The sequence below is a fragment of the Phocoena sinus genome, chromosome 11 (genome assembly GCF_008692025.1).
Source record: "Phocoena sinus isolate mPhoSin1 chromosome 11, mPhoSin1.pri, whole genome shotgun sequence".
Taxonomy (NCBI): Eukaryota; Metazoa; Chordata; class Mammalia; order Artiodactyla; family Phocoenidae; genus Phocoena; species Phocoena sinus.
This window is the reverse complement of record NC_045773.1, coordinates 4,047,138-4,061,044: the sequence shown is the minus strand read 5'-3', so window position 1 is coordinate 4,061,044 and position 13,907 is coordinate 4,047,138. Positions and strand designations below refer to the sequence as shown.

General features: G+C 38.4%; 1 pseudogene; it reads left to right on the top strand.

The window, feature by feature from the left end:
* The first annotated feature begins 2,590 nt into the window (after positions 1-2,590).
* Positions 2,591-3,444, top strand: LOC116761829 (annotated as a pseudogene).
* The last annotated feature ends 10,463 nt before the right edge of the window (positions 3,445-13,907 follow it).

The window sequence follows — 13,907 nt, the reverse complement described above, 5'->3', positions numbered from 1 at the left end:
TTAAAATTCTTTTAATTAAATTGATTTAAAAGATCACTCAAACTAAGTATCAGAGAGGATGTGGAGCAACTGCAGCTAGTGCTAATACTAAATGGTATAACCTCTTTGGAAAACGTGTGGCAGTATGGTAGGCAGAACAGCCCCCCAAAGATGTTTCTATCCTGTGAATATGTTGCCTTACCTGACAAGAGAGACTGTGCAGACGTGATGGAATCAAAGATTTTGACACTGGGAGGTTATCCTGCATTACCCAGGTGGGCTCAATGTAATCACATAGGTCCTTATAAGTGAAAGAGGGAGGCAAGAGTGTCAGAGTCAGAGGCGATGGGACACAGAAAGAGAGGTCGGTATGATTATATTTTGAAGATGAAAGGGGGTCATGAACCAAGGAGTATAAACAGCCTCTAGAAGCAAGAGGCAAGAAAATAGGATTCTCCCCTAGAATCTCCAGAAAAAATACAGCCTTGCCAACATCTTGATTTTAGCCTAGTGAGATCCATTTCAGACTTCTGGCCCCCAGAAATGTAAGACAATAAACATGTGTTGTTTTAAGCCATTAAGTTTGTGGTCATTTGTTACAGCAATAGGAAGCTAACAGCACTTTCTTAAAAAATTTAACAAACACCCTCCATATGACCTATCCATTCCATTCCAGATTTTTACCCAAGGGAAATGAAAACATACATCCAAAGACTTGTACATAGATGTTTACAGCAGCTTTATTTATAATAGCCCCCAAACTAGATGGATAACAATCCATATGATAGAACACTGCTCAGCAATAAAAACTAAAAAAAAAAAAAAAAAAAGATCAATACATGCAATATCAATGAACTTCAAAAGCATTATGCTGAGTAAAAGAAGCCAAGCAAAAATACAAGCTTTATGATTCCATTTATATAAAAAATTATATATAATATACATATATATGTATGCATATAAAATTAACCTACGGTGGTTGCCTGTGCATGGAATTGGAGGGAAAGATGGATTACAAGGGACAAGGGGAAACTTTGGGGGGTGATGAAAATATTTATCTTGATTATGGTGATGGTTTCAAAAGTGTATACTTATGTCAAAACTCACTAAATTAAAAACTTTATGTGCAACTTATTGCATGTTAATTATACTTCATTAAAATTTTAAAAATTTTAATAAAGTGATAAAGAAACAAACATTAGTTTTGAACACCTACATACTCAACACTGAGCCAAGAACTGTGAAACAATCAGGAAACAAATGCAAGGAGTATGAAATAGTAGATAAGAATCTAGACCTTAGAACCAATCAGTCCTATATTTGATTGATTTCAATAATTGGTAGCAAAGGGAGTCTTGGCTTTCTAAGCCTCAGTCTCATTTTCTATAATAATATCTAACTCATATGGTTGTTGTAAGAATTAAAAGAAATAATATATGAAAATCACCTCTGCCAAATTTGGAAGTACCCAATTAATGGTAACTATAAGAATACTATCTTTTTTTTCCCCCCAGAATCTGGTGAGCTGCATGCTTCTTTACAGGTGAGGCCAATCTAATTCTTGACTTACATATTAATTCTTACGTTTATTTAAATAAAAGAATTATAAGAAGCAGTGTGCACAAACAATAAGAGAACTTAGAGCAAGGGAAAAGAAAAAAAGTAGTGCATTACATACAGTGAAATAAATTAACTGATGGTCCTAACAAAAGCCCTGAATTATCAAGAACAGATTCATTAGGGACTTCCCTGGCAATCCAGTGGTTAAGATTCTGCGCCACCAATGCAGGAGGCCCAGGTTCGATCCCTGGTTGGGGAACTAAGATCCCACATGCCATGGAGTGCAGTCAAAAAATTAAAAATAAATAAAGAACAGATTCATCATACACAGAAAACTGTCTTTAAGAGGGTGAAAATTTTTTTCTTACAAGGCCAAAAAGGAACACACATTTCAGAAAAATTACTATTCTAAAATGGTTAATTTCTTTGAAAGCTACATTTCTTCAACAGAGGTAAACTTTACCAATCTGGAAACATTTATAATTCTTTATCCCCTTTCAATATTAAACAAATGAAATATTACCATATATGACAAAACATTTTCTGTAGCTCTAAATAATTTACTTTGTATGATTCTCAACAATCCTAAAGATATAAATTCCTCAAAGCTAAAACAAAATGGTCTACTGAAATCAGACTTTCATACAAAACCTTTCAGTATTTCTTAAATGAAGTAAAATTTTAAAACATGCAGTACATGCTATTATGGCTCACTTGCCTACTAACTGTGGGTCCTTGAGCAAATTACTTAATTTGATCTCTAAAGTATGGATAAAAATATTTCCCACCTCATGGGGTTACTGTAAAGAATAAATGAGAAATGCATGCATGGAAAGTACTTTATATAGTGCCTGGCAAGAAGTAAGCAAATACTCAGTAAGTGTTAGCTGTTTTTTTTTTTTTTTAAACTACTATTAAACACATACCTCAAACCTAGCCTTACACGTAAAGCAACTAGAGAAAGAAGAACAAACAAAACCCAAAGTTAAAGTTCTCAGAGCTCCTGGTACGAGCCTCTTTCCTTGCGTGGATTCTTGGCTTTTCTCCTAGCATGGCCCCCAAACACCAGTTTTCACTTCCACCCCAAGCAAAGAAACCGAAGAAACCGAGACTGACTCCTGCCTCCAGGCCAGAGGAAATATCTGCTTCTCCAAACTTGCCGAAGGAAGAAAAAGAATAGCAAGAAGCAATTGAACATACTGATGAAGTACAAAATGAAAACAGACAGACTTGACGAACAAGCCAGTGAGGAGATTTTGAAAGCACAACAGAAATATAACAAACTCCGCCAACCATTTCTTCAGATGGCGTCAGAATTGATCGCCAAAACCCCACATTTTTGGGTAACATCATTTGTTAACTATCCACAAGTGTCTGCACTGCTTGGGGAGGAGGATGAAGAGGCGCTGCATTATTTGACAAGAGTTGAAGTGACAGAATTTGGAGATATTAAATCACGTTACAGAATAGATTCTTATTTTGATGAAAACCCTTACTTCGAAAATAAAGGTCTCTCCAAAGAATTTCATCGGAATGAGAGTGGTGATCCGTCTTCAAAGTCCACTGAAATCAAATGGAAATCCAGAAAGGATGTGACAAAACGTTGAAGTCAAACGCAGAATAAAGCCAGCAGGATGAGACAGCATAAGGAACCAGAAAGCTTCTTCACCTGGTTTACTGATCATTCTGATGCAGGTGCAGATGAGTTAGGAGAGGTCATCAAAGATGATATTTGGCCAAATCCATTACAGTACTACTTGGTTCCGGACATGGATGATGAGGAAAGGGAAGGAGAAGAAGGTGACGATGATGATGAAAAGGAAGAAGAATTGGAAGATATTGATGAAGAAGGGGATAAGGATGAAGGAAGATGAAGGAGAAGATGACTAATGGAACACTGATGGATTCCAACCTTCCTTTTTTAATTTTCTCCAGTCCCTGGGAGCAAGTTGCAGTCTTTTTTTTCTCCTCCTCCTCTTGTGCTCAGTCGCCCTGTTTGTGAGGTCTCTTTTCTCCTTTATACCATGGCTCACAACTTATTTGGGGGGAAAATACCTTGAGCAGAATTCAGTGAGAAAAGAATCTCTACCCCTTTGTTTCAAATTCATTTTTATCCCTTCTTGTCTCAACAAAAACTTTATGGAATCAACACCACCATGCTCTGTGGGAAAAAAGAAAAACCTTCTGCTCCCTTAGCTCTGCTGGAAGCTGGAGGGTGCTAGGCCCCTGTGTAGTGGTGCATTGAATTCTAGCTTTTTTCCTCCTTTCTCTGTGTGTTGGACTCAGAGATTGCACTGTGTCTCTATGTGAATATGGACAGTTAGCATTTACCAACATGTATCTGTCTACTTTCTCTTGTTTAAAAAAAAACTTTAAAAAATGGGGTTATAGAAGGTCAGCAAAGAATGGGTTTGAGATGTTTGGATGGGTTAAGTGGGCATTTTGACAACATGGCTTCTCCTCTGGCATGTTTAATTGTGATGTTTAACGGACATCCGTGCAGTTTAAGATGACACTTTTAAAATAAAATTCTCTCCTAATGATGACTTGAGCCCTGCCACTCAATGGGATAATCAGCAGAACCTGTAAGATCTTATATGCAATTGACATTCTCTATTATAATTTTGTTCCTGTTTATTTTAAAAGTTTTCTTTTTGTTTCTCTGGAAAGGAAAGATGATGCTCAGTGTTAAACGTTAAAAGTGTACAAGTTGCTTTGTTACAATAAAACTAAATGTGTATACACACACAAAAAAAACCCTAAGTTAGCAGAAGGAAAGAAATCATGAAGATCAGAGCAGAAATAAATGAAATAGAGACGAAGAAAACAACAGCAAAGATCAATGAAACTAAAAGCTGGTTCTTTGAGAAGATAAACAACATTGATAAACCTTTAGCCAGACTCATCCAGAAAAAAAGGGAGAGGACTCAAATCAATAAAATTAGAAATGAAAAAGGAGAAGTTACAATGGACACCACAGAAATACAAAGGATTATAAGAGACTACTACAAGCAACTATACACCAATAAAATGGACAACTGAGCAGAAATGGACAAATTCTTAGAAAGGCACAACCTTCCAAGACTGAACCAGGAATAAATAGAAAATAAGAACAGACCAATTACAAGTACTGAAATTGAAACTGTGATTAAACTCTTCCAACAAACAAAAGTCCGGGACCAGATGGCTTCACAGGCATATGCTAACAAACATTTAGAGAAGAGTTAACACCTACCCTTCTGAAACTCTTAGAAAAAATCGCAGAGGAAGGAACACTCCCAAGCTCATTCTATGAGGCCACCATCACCCTGATACCAAAACCAGACAAAGATATCACAAAAAAAGGAAATTGCAGGCCAATATCAATGATGAACATAGACACAAAAATCCTCAACAGAATACTAGCAAACCAAATCCAACAACACATTAAAAGGATCATACACCATGATCAAGTGGGATTTATCCCAGGGATGCAAGGATTTTTCAATATCTGCAAATCAATCAGTGTGATACACCACCTCAACAAATTGAAGAATAAAAACCACATGATCATCTCAATAGATGCAGAAAAAGCATTTGACAAAATCAAACCCCATTATGATAAAAATCTCCAGAAAGTGGGCACAGAGGGAACCTACTTCAACATAATAAAGGCCATATACGACAAACCCACAGCAAATGTCTTTCTCAACAGTGAAAAACTGAAAGCATTTCCTCTAAGATCAGGAACAAGACAAAGATGTTCACTCTTGCCACTTTTACTCAACATAGTTTTGGCAGTCCTAACCACAGTAATCAGAGAAGAAAAAAATAATAATAAAAAGAATCCAAATTGGAAAAGAAGTAAAACTGTCACTATTTGCAGATGACATGATACCGTACATAGAAAATTCTATAGATGCTATGAGAAAACTACTAGAGCGCAACAATAAATTTGGTAAAGCTGCAGGATACAAAATTAATACACAGATATCTCTTGCATTCCTATACACTAACAATGAAAGATCAGAAAGAGAAATCAAGGAAACAATCCCATTTACCATGGCATCAAAAAGAATAAAATACCCAGGAAGAAACCTACCAAAGGAGACAAAAGACCTGTACACAGAAAACTATAAGACACTGATGAAAGACATCAAAGATGACACAAAGAGATGGAGAGATATACCATGTTCTTAGATTGGAATAATCAATACTGTCAAAGTGACTAAACTACCCAAAGCAATCTACAGATTCAATGCAATACCTATTAAATTACCACTAGCATTTTTCACAGAATTAGAACAAAAAATTTTACAATTTGTATGGAAACACAAAAGACCACAAATAGCCAAAGCAATCCTTTTTTTAAATTTTAACATCTTTATTGGAGTATAATTGCTTTACACTGTTGTGTTAGTTTCTGCTGTATAACAAAGTGAACCAGCGATAATGTATACATATATCTCCATATCCCCTCCCTCTTACATCTCCCTCCCACCCTCCCTATCCCACCCCTCTAGGTGGTCACAAAGCACCAAGCTGATCTCCCTGTGCTATGTGGCTGCTTCCCACTAGCTATTTTACATTTGGTAGTGTATATATGTCAATGTCACTCTCTCACTTCATCCCAGCTTACCCTTCCTCCTCTCTGTGTCCTCAAGTCCATTCTCTATGTCTGTGTCCCCATGCAGTCTTGAGAAAGAAAAATGAAGCTAGAGGAATCAGGCTCCCTGACTTCAGACTATACCACAAAGTTACTGAAATCAAAACAGTGTGGTACTGGCACAAAAACAGAAATACAGATCAATGAAACATGATAGAAAGTCCAGAGATAAACCCATGCACCTACGGTCACCTAATCTATGACAAAGGAGGCAAAAATATACAATGGAGAAAAGACAGTCTCTTCAATAAGTGGCGCTGGGAAAACTGGACAGCTACATGTAAACAAATGAAATTAGAACACTCCCTAACACTATAAACAAAAATAAACTCAAAATGAATTAAAGACCTAAATGTAAGACTGGATACTATAAAACTCTTAGAGGAAAACACTCTTTGACATAAATCACACCAATATCTTTTGGGATCCACCTCCTAGAGTAATGAAAATAAAAACAAAAGTAAACAAATGGGACCTGATTAAACTTAAAAGCTTTTGCACAGCAAAGGAAACGATAAACAAAACGAAAAGACAACCCACAGAATGGGAGAAAATATTTGCAAATGAAGCGATCAACAAGGGATCAATCTCCATAATATACAAACAGCTCATGCAGCTAAATATCAACAACAAAAAAACCCAATCAAAAAATGGGCAAAAGATCTAAATAAATATTTCTCCAGGGCTTCCCTGGTGGCGCAGTGGTTAAGAATCCACCTGCCAATGCAGGGGACATGGGTTTGAGCCCTGGTCTGGGAAGATCCCACATGCCGTGGAGCAGCTAATCCCGTGTGCCACAACTACTGAGCCTGCGCTCTAGAGCCCACGAGCCACAACGACTGAAGCCCGTGTGCCTAGAGCCCGTGCTTCTGCAACAAGACACCTCAGTGAGAAGCCCGTGCACCACAACGAGTAGCCCCCGCGCGCCACAAGTAGAGGAAGCCAATGCGCAGCAACGAAGACCCAACACAGCCAAAAATAAATAAATTAAAAAACAAAAAATTTATCCAAAGAAGACATTCAGATGGCTAAAAAGCACATGAAAAGATGTTCAACATCAGTAATTATTAGGGAAACACAAATCAAAACTACAATGAGGTATCACCTCACACTGGTCAGAATGGCCATCATCAAACAATCTACAAACAGTAAATGCTGGAGAGGGTGTGGAGAAAAGGGAACCCTCATACACTGCTGTGGGAATGTAAACTGGTACAGCCACCATGGAGAACAGTATGGAGGTTCCTTAAAAAACTAAAAATAGAGCTACCATATGATCCAGCAATCCCACTCCTGGGCATATATCCAGAGAAAACCATAATTCGAAAAGATACATGCACCCCAATGTTCACTGCAGCACTATTTACAATAGCCAAGACATGGAAGCAACCTAAATGTCCATCAACAGAGGAATGGATAAAGAAGACATGGTATATATATACACAATGGAATATTACTCAGGCATAAAAACAGAATGAAATAATGCCATATGCAGCAACACGGATGGACCTAGAGATTGCCATACTGAGTGAAGTCAGACAAAGATAAATATCTTATGATACCACTTATATGTGGAATCTAAAAAAAGGGTACAAATGAACTTAACTGCAAACAGAAATAGAGTTACAGATATAGAAAACCAACTTATAGTTACCAAGGGGTAAGGGGGAGAGGGATAAATTGGGAGACTGGAATTGAGATATACATACTACTATATGTAAAACAGATAACTAATAAGGACCTACTGTGTAGCACATGGAACCCTACTCAGTACTCTGTAATAACCTATATGGCAAAAGAATCTGAAAAAGAAAAAAATATATATATATATATATAAAACTGAATCACCTTGCTGTACACTTGAAACTAATACAACATTGTAAACCAACTATAAAAAATTCAATAAAAATTATTTTTTAAAAAAATGTACCTCATCGTGATCATAAATTTAATAGTAAGATTTAAGAAGGATTACATTTAATGCAAAATTGTAAATTCTTTTCTAATTAACACTCAGATTAGTTCTCATCTGAAAACTGTTAGTACTTTACTGAAATGTCTGCATTTCTTTTGTAAATATAATTGCATAATCTGTAACCAAATCTAAATCCTGATAGTCAAAAATGTAGAAGGATACAATTACCTCATCAATTCATGTTCTTCTACTTAACACTGTTCAAACACTGAATGTCCTGTTCTTCTGTCTATCCTTTTCCCACAATTCAACTAAACAAATGCTTGAATGCCTTAAAAATGCAAGACATAATATCCTAGCTGGATCAACAGAAATTAGAAAAGAATCCTACATTTTTTTCCACTATGCTTTCCTGAAACCAGAAGAGAAAGCTTATGTTATATCCAACTCACCCATGTTTAACAATATCTACTTAGGCCAGAGCTAAGATATATTTAATTTCACGTTTTGTCTTCCTATCACACAAAGTCTCTTCCATGAACTAACTTGCGTCCAAAAAACTGGCAGTTGCTGCTGAGATGAGGCAAAGGTTTAATCACTGGACGGCACTCACAGAAAATTAAACCAGTGAACCCAAGACCTGTTCAACAGTGGGGTTCCTCGGGTGGGTTTTTTTTACTTCCCTCAGCAATCGATACAACAACTTTCCAAACTGTACTCATAATGTATTCATTCCCAAGATCACTACTCAGAAGCATATAAATAAACCATGGCACAGCCAGAACCAACCAAACCTGTTTTGACAGATCCAGGCCAACCAACTGCACAGCTTCTGAATATGCACCCCCACAGGCCTATGCAACATCAGCCTTTGGCTCCGGAATACGTTCCTTTTCTTCCTGTAGGCCTAGTTCTGGCTTTTGAGGAAAGAAAAATAAAGCTGTCAGCTGAATGCATCAAACTTCCAGCAGGGTAAACAGAAAAAGCTAGTCATTTAAATCCCTTCGAGCAAGCATCTGCTCAACAGAAATGAAGGCAACTTAGTTATAAAAGACAACAACGAGGGGACTTTCCTAATGGCGCAGTGGCTAAGAGTCTGCCTGCCAATGCAGGGTACACAGGTTCGAGCCCTTGTCTGGGAAGATCCCACGTGCCGCGGAGCAAATAAGCCTGTGCACCACAACTACTGTGCCCGCGCACCTAGAGCCCGTGCTCCACAACAAGAGAAGCCACCGCAATGAGCCCGTGCTCCACAACAAGAGAAGCCACCGCAATGAGCCCGTGCTCCACAACAAGAGAAGCCACCGCAATGAGAAGCCCGCGCAATGCAATGAAGAGTAGCCCCCGCTCACCCAACTAGAGAAAGCCTGTGCTCAGCAACAAAGACCCAACGTAGCCAAAAATAAATTAAATAAAATAAAATTTAAAAAAAGACAACAATGAAAATTCAATATAGTTTTTTTAATGATCAAAACAAAATAAAATAAATTTTAAAAAAAGACAACAATGAATTCAATATATTTTAGTTTTTTTAATGATCAAAAGAATAAGAAAATATTCAAATATGCTACTTTCATCAAATTATAAACCAGCTAGCATAAGTAGAGAACAAAATAACTCAAAGCTAAATAATACCATGCAGATAGCTATTTTTAATTTTCTATGTTGATTCCATTAGGCAAATGCTTCTGAGCAATCAGGTCATGGCTTATGGAAGAGGAAGGGGTTGTTGGGTAGGAAGAGTACACTATTATTAATTAAGTGCAAATATCAATTAATAATGCAGCCTTAATTATTTGCCAACATGAGAAACATGAGCAGGAGAACACTATTTCTGGAAAGCATTAAAATTACTGATCTAGTCATTGATTCAGGAAATATTATCCAATGCCTACTCTTTGGTTAAAACTGCAGTACAGGCTTCCCTGGTGGCGCAGTGGTTGAGAGTCCGCCTGCCGATGCAGGGGACACGGGTTCGTGCCCCGGTCCGGGAAGATCCCACATGCCGCGGAGCGGCTGGGCCCGTGAGCCATGGCCGCTGAGCCTGCGAGTCCAGAGCCTGTGCTCCGCAACGGGAGAGGCCACAGCAGTGAGAGGCCCGCATACTGCAAAAAAAAAACAAACCAAAAGAAACCCCACAAAAAACCTGCAGTACACATCAACACGTGTAAAAACCTACAGGACGGAGAAAGCACTGATAAGCATACCAGTATGGAAAAGCAATTCTCACATATGTATTTATTTGCATCTTAAGAACAAAACTATGGAACTAAACACAATAAGAGGGTATATCTAAATTTAACCAATGAGTTCGTTCCTGCACTAAGACATCTCCTTCTGTCTGTACTTTTTCACCACCTTCATCCAATTCCCCCTCCCCCCACCTCTGGTAACCACAAATCTGATCTTTTTTTCTATAAGTTTGTTTGTTGAAGTATAGTTGACCTACACTATGTAAGTTCCTGGTGTACAACATAGTGATTTGATGTTTCTATACATTACAAAATGATCACCACGTCTCCTAAATATTCCTGAATTAATTCCTTTCTATCCTCTCCACCAACGCCAGTCTCGTCTAAGTAAGTCACCACTATCTCTCACCTGAACTAGTCTAAGTGCCTAACTAGTATCTCTGCCTCCACTCTGGTGCACCTCAATCCATTCTCTGCCTTGAGGTAAAAAATGCTCACATCAAAAAGCAAGTCTGGGGCTTCCCTGGTGGCGCAGTGGTTGAGAGTCCGCCTGCTGATGCAGGAGACACGGGTTCGTGCCCCGGTCCGGGAAGATCCCACATGCCGCGGAGCGGCTGGGCCCATGAGCCATGGCCGCTGAGCCTGCGCGTCCGGAGCCTGTGCTCCGAAACGGGAGAGGCCACAGCAGTGGGAGGCCCGCATACCGCAAAAAAAAAAAAAAAAAAAAAAAAAGCAAGTCTGGGGAGTTCCGTGGTTGCCTAGTCATTAGGATTCCAGGCTTTCACTGCGGTGGCTCCAGGTTCAACCCCTGGTTGGGGAACTGAGATCCCACAAGCCATGTGGCACAGCCAAAAAGAGAAAAAAAAAAAACAAGTCTGACTTTGTCCTTTCTTGCTTAAAACCCTCTAACGGTTCCTTGTTCCTCTTAGAATAAAGGCAAAAACTTAACAAAACCTTTAATAAAAACCTGCAAGAGCAGGCCTATCTCTCCACCTCAAACCATTTCATTCTCCCTCTAGCTGTCACTTCTCAGGCCACACTAGCCTCATTTCACCATTTTCCCTTCTACCACAGGGCCTTTGCACCTGCTGTTCCTTCTGCCTAGACAACCATCCTTCCTCTCTTTGCCAAGTCAATACCTACTCTTCCATCAAATCATAGCAGAAGTACCATTTCTTGAGGATGCATTTTCTAACCTGGTCAAGTTTCACTAATATCACTTATACCACTGCTGCAGTTATAATTTTATATTTAATTTAATATTAATATTTATTTCCTCCACCAGCCCACAGGTTCCATGGGGGATGGTATCACATCAGGGTTTCCTCCACATTATATCCCCAATGCCTGGTTAGTTCAATAAAAATATGTTGCATGAATGATCAAATGCATGAATCATGCTCAAGAACCATCAAACATGGTCCACATTGCCTAGGTCAAAGTTCAGGTGCCTGAAATCACAAAACGTTCAATACTAGGTCAAGCTCCCAACATCATGATCTTTACTACATCTAATTTCCTTTAACAAGGTCCCTTTAGCAGAGATAATGAAGTTTATTCATCACAGGCCTTCTTCTGCTGGCTTCCTGTTTACATGAGGAAACCATCAAAAAAATCAAACTCCATTGAATACTCTAAAATAAAGCAATCTAAGTTTGATTACAATTTTCAAAACAAAATTATTATTTTTTTAACGTCTCGCTGTCAAGTCCCAAAGCAAAGATAAATCCCCGTTTGTCTTGGAATCTGAACCTCCTACTCAACTTATCTCAAAACAAATTACTGAAAATAAAAGTCTACCAAAAAATAACATTTAAACAAGTTTACCCATACAACTATGGTCAATTAATCTATGATAAAGGAGGCAAGAATATACAAGGGAGAAGAGACAGTTTCTTCAATAAGTGGTGGGAAAACTGGCCACATGTTAAAGAAAGAAATTAGAATACTAACACCATACACAAAAATAAACTCAAAATGGACTAAAGACCTAAATGTAAGACTGGATACTATAAAACTCTGAGAGGAAAACATAGGAAGAACACTCTTTGACATAAATCTCAGCAATATCTTTTTGGATTCACCTCCTAGAGTAATGAAAATGAAAACAAAAATAAACAAGTGGGACCTAATTAAACTTAAAAGCTTTTGCACAGCAAAGGAAACCATACCCAAAACAAAAAGACAACCCTCGGAATGGGAGAAAATATTTGCAAAAGATGAGACTGACAACAGATTAATCTCCAAAATATACAACAGCTCATGCAGCTCAATATCAAAAAAACAACAGCCCAATCAAAAAATGGGCAGAAGATCTAAATAGACATTTCCCCAAAGAAGACATACAGATGGCTAAAAAGTACACGAAAAGATGCTCAATATCACTAATTATTGGGGAAACACAAATCAAAACTACAATGAGGTATCACCTCACACTGGTCAGAGTGGCCATCATCAAAAATCTACAAACAGTAAATGCTGGAGAGGGTGTGGAGAAAAGGGAACCCTCCTACACTGTTGTGGGAAACTGGTACAGCCACCACGGAGAACAGTATGGAGGTCCCTTAAAAAACTAAAACTAGAGCTATCATATGATCCAGCAATCCCACTCCTGGGCATAGAGCTACCATATGATCCAGCAATCCCATTCCTGGGCATATAACTGGAGAAAACCATAATTCGAAAAGATACATGCACCCCAGTGTTCATTGCAGCACTAATTACAAGAGCCAAGACATGGAAGCAACCTAAATGTCCATCAACAGAGGAATGGATAAAGAGGATATGGTACAGGGACTTCCCTAGTGGTGCAGTGGTTAAGAATCCACCCGCCAATGCAGGGGACACGGGTTCGATATCTGATCCGGGAAGATCCCCCATGCCGCGTAGCAACTAAGCCCAAGCACCACAACTACTGAGCCTGTGCTCTAGAGCCCACGAGACACAATTACTGAAGCCCGCGCACCTAGAGCCCATGTTCTGCAACGAGAAGCCACGGCAAGGAGAAGCCCGCACATCGCAACAAAGAGCAGTCCCCGCTTACCACAACTAGGGAAAGCCCACAGGCAGCAACAAAGACCCAACACAGCCAAAAATAAATAATAAATTTTATTTTAAAAGAGATGTGTATATATATACAATGGAATATTACTCAGCCATAAAAAAGAATGAAATTATGCCATGTGCAGCAACGTGGATGGACCTAGACATGATCATACTAAGTGAAGTCAGACAGAGAAAGACAAATATCAAATGATATCACTTATATGTGGAATCTAAAAAAAATGATACAAATGAACTTATTTACAAAACAGAAACAGATTCACAGACTTAGAAAAGAAACTTATAGTTACTAAAGGGGAAAGGAAGGGGGGAGGGATAAATTAGGAGGTTGGGATTAACATATACACGTTATCATATACAAAACAATCAACGAGGACCTACTGTATAGCACAGGGAACTCTACTCAATACTCTGTAATAACCTATATAGGAAAAGAATCTGGAAAATAGATGTGTGTGTGTGTGTCTGTGTGTATAACAGAATCTCCTTGCTGTACACCTGAAATACAACAGTGTAAACCACTATACTCCGAAATAAAATTTTAAAAAAATTT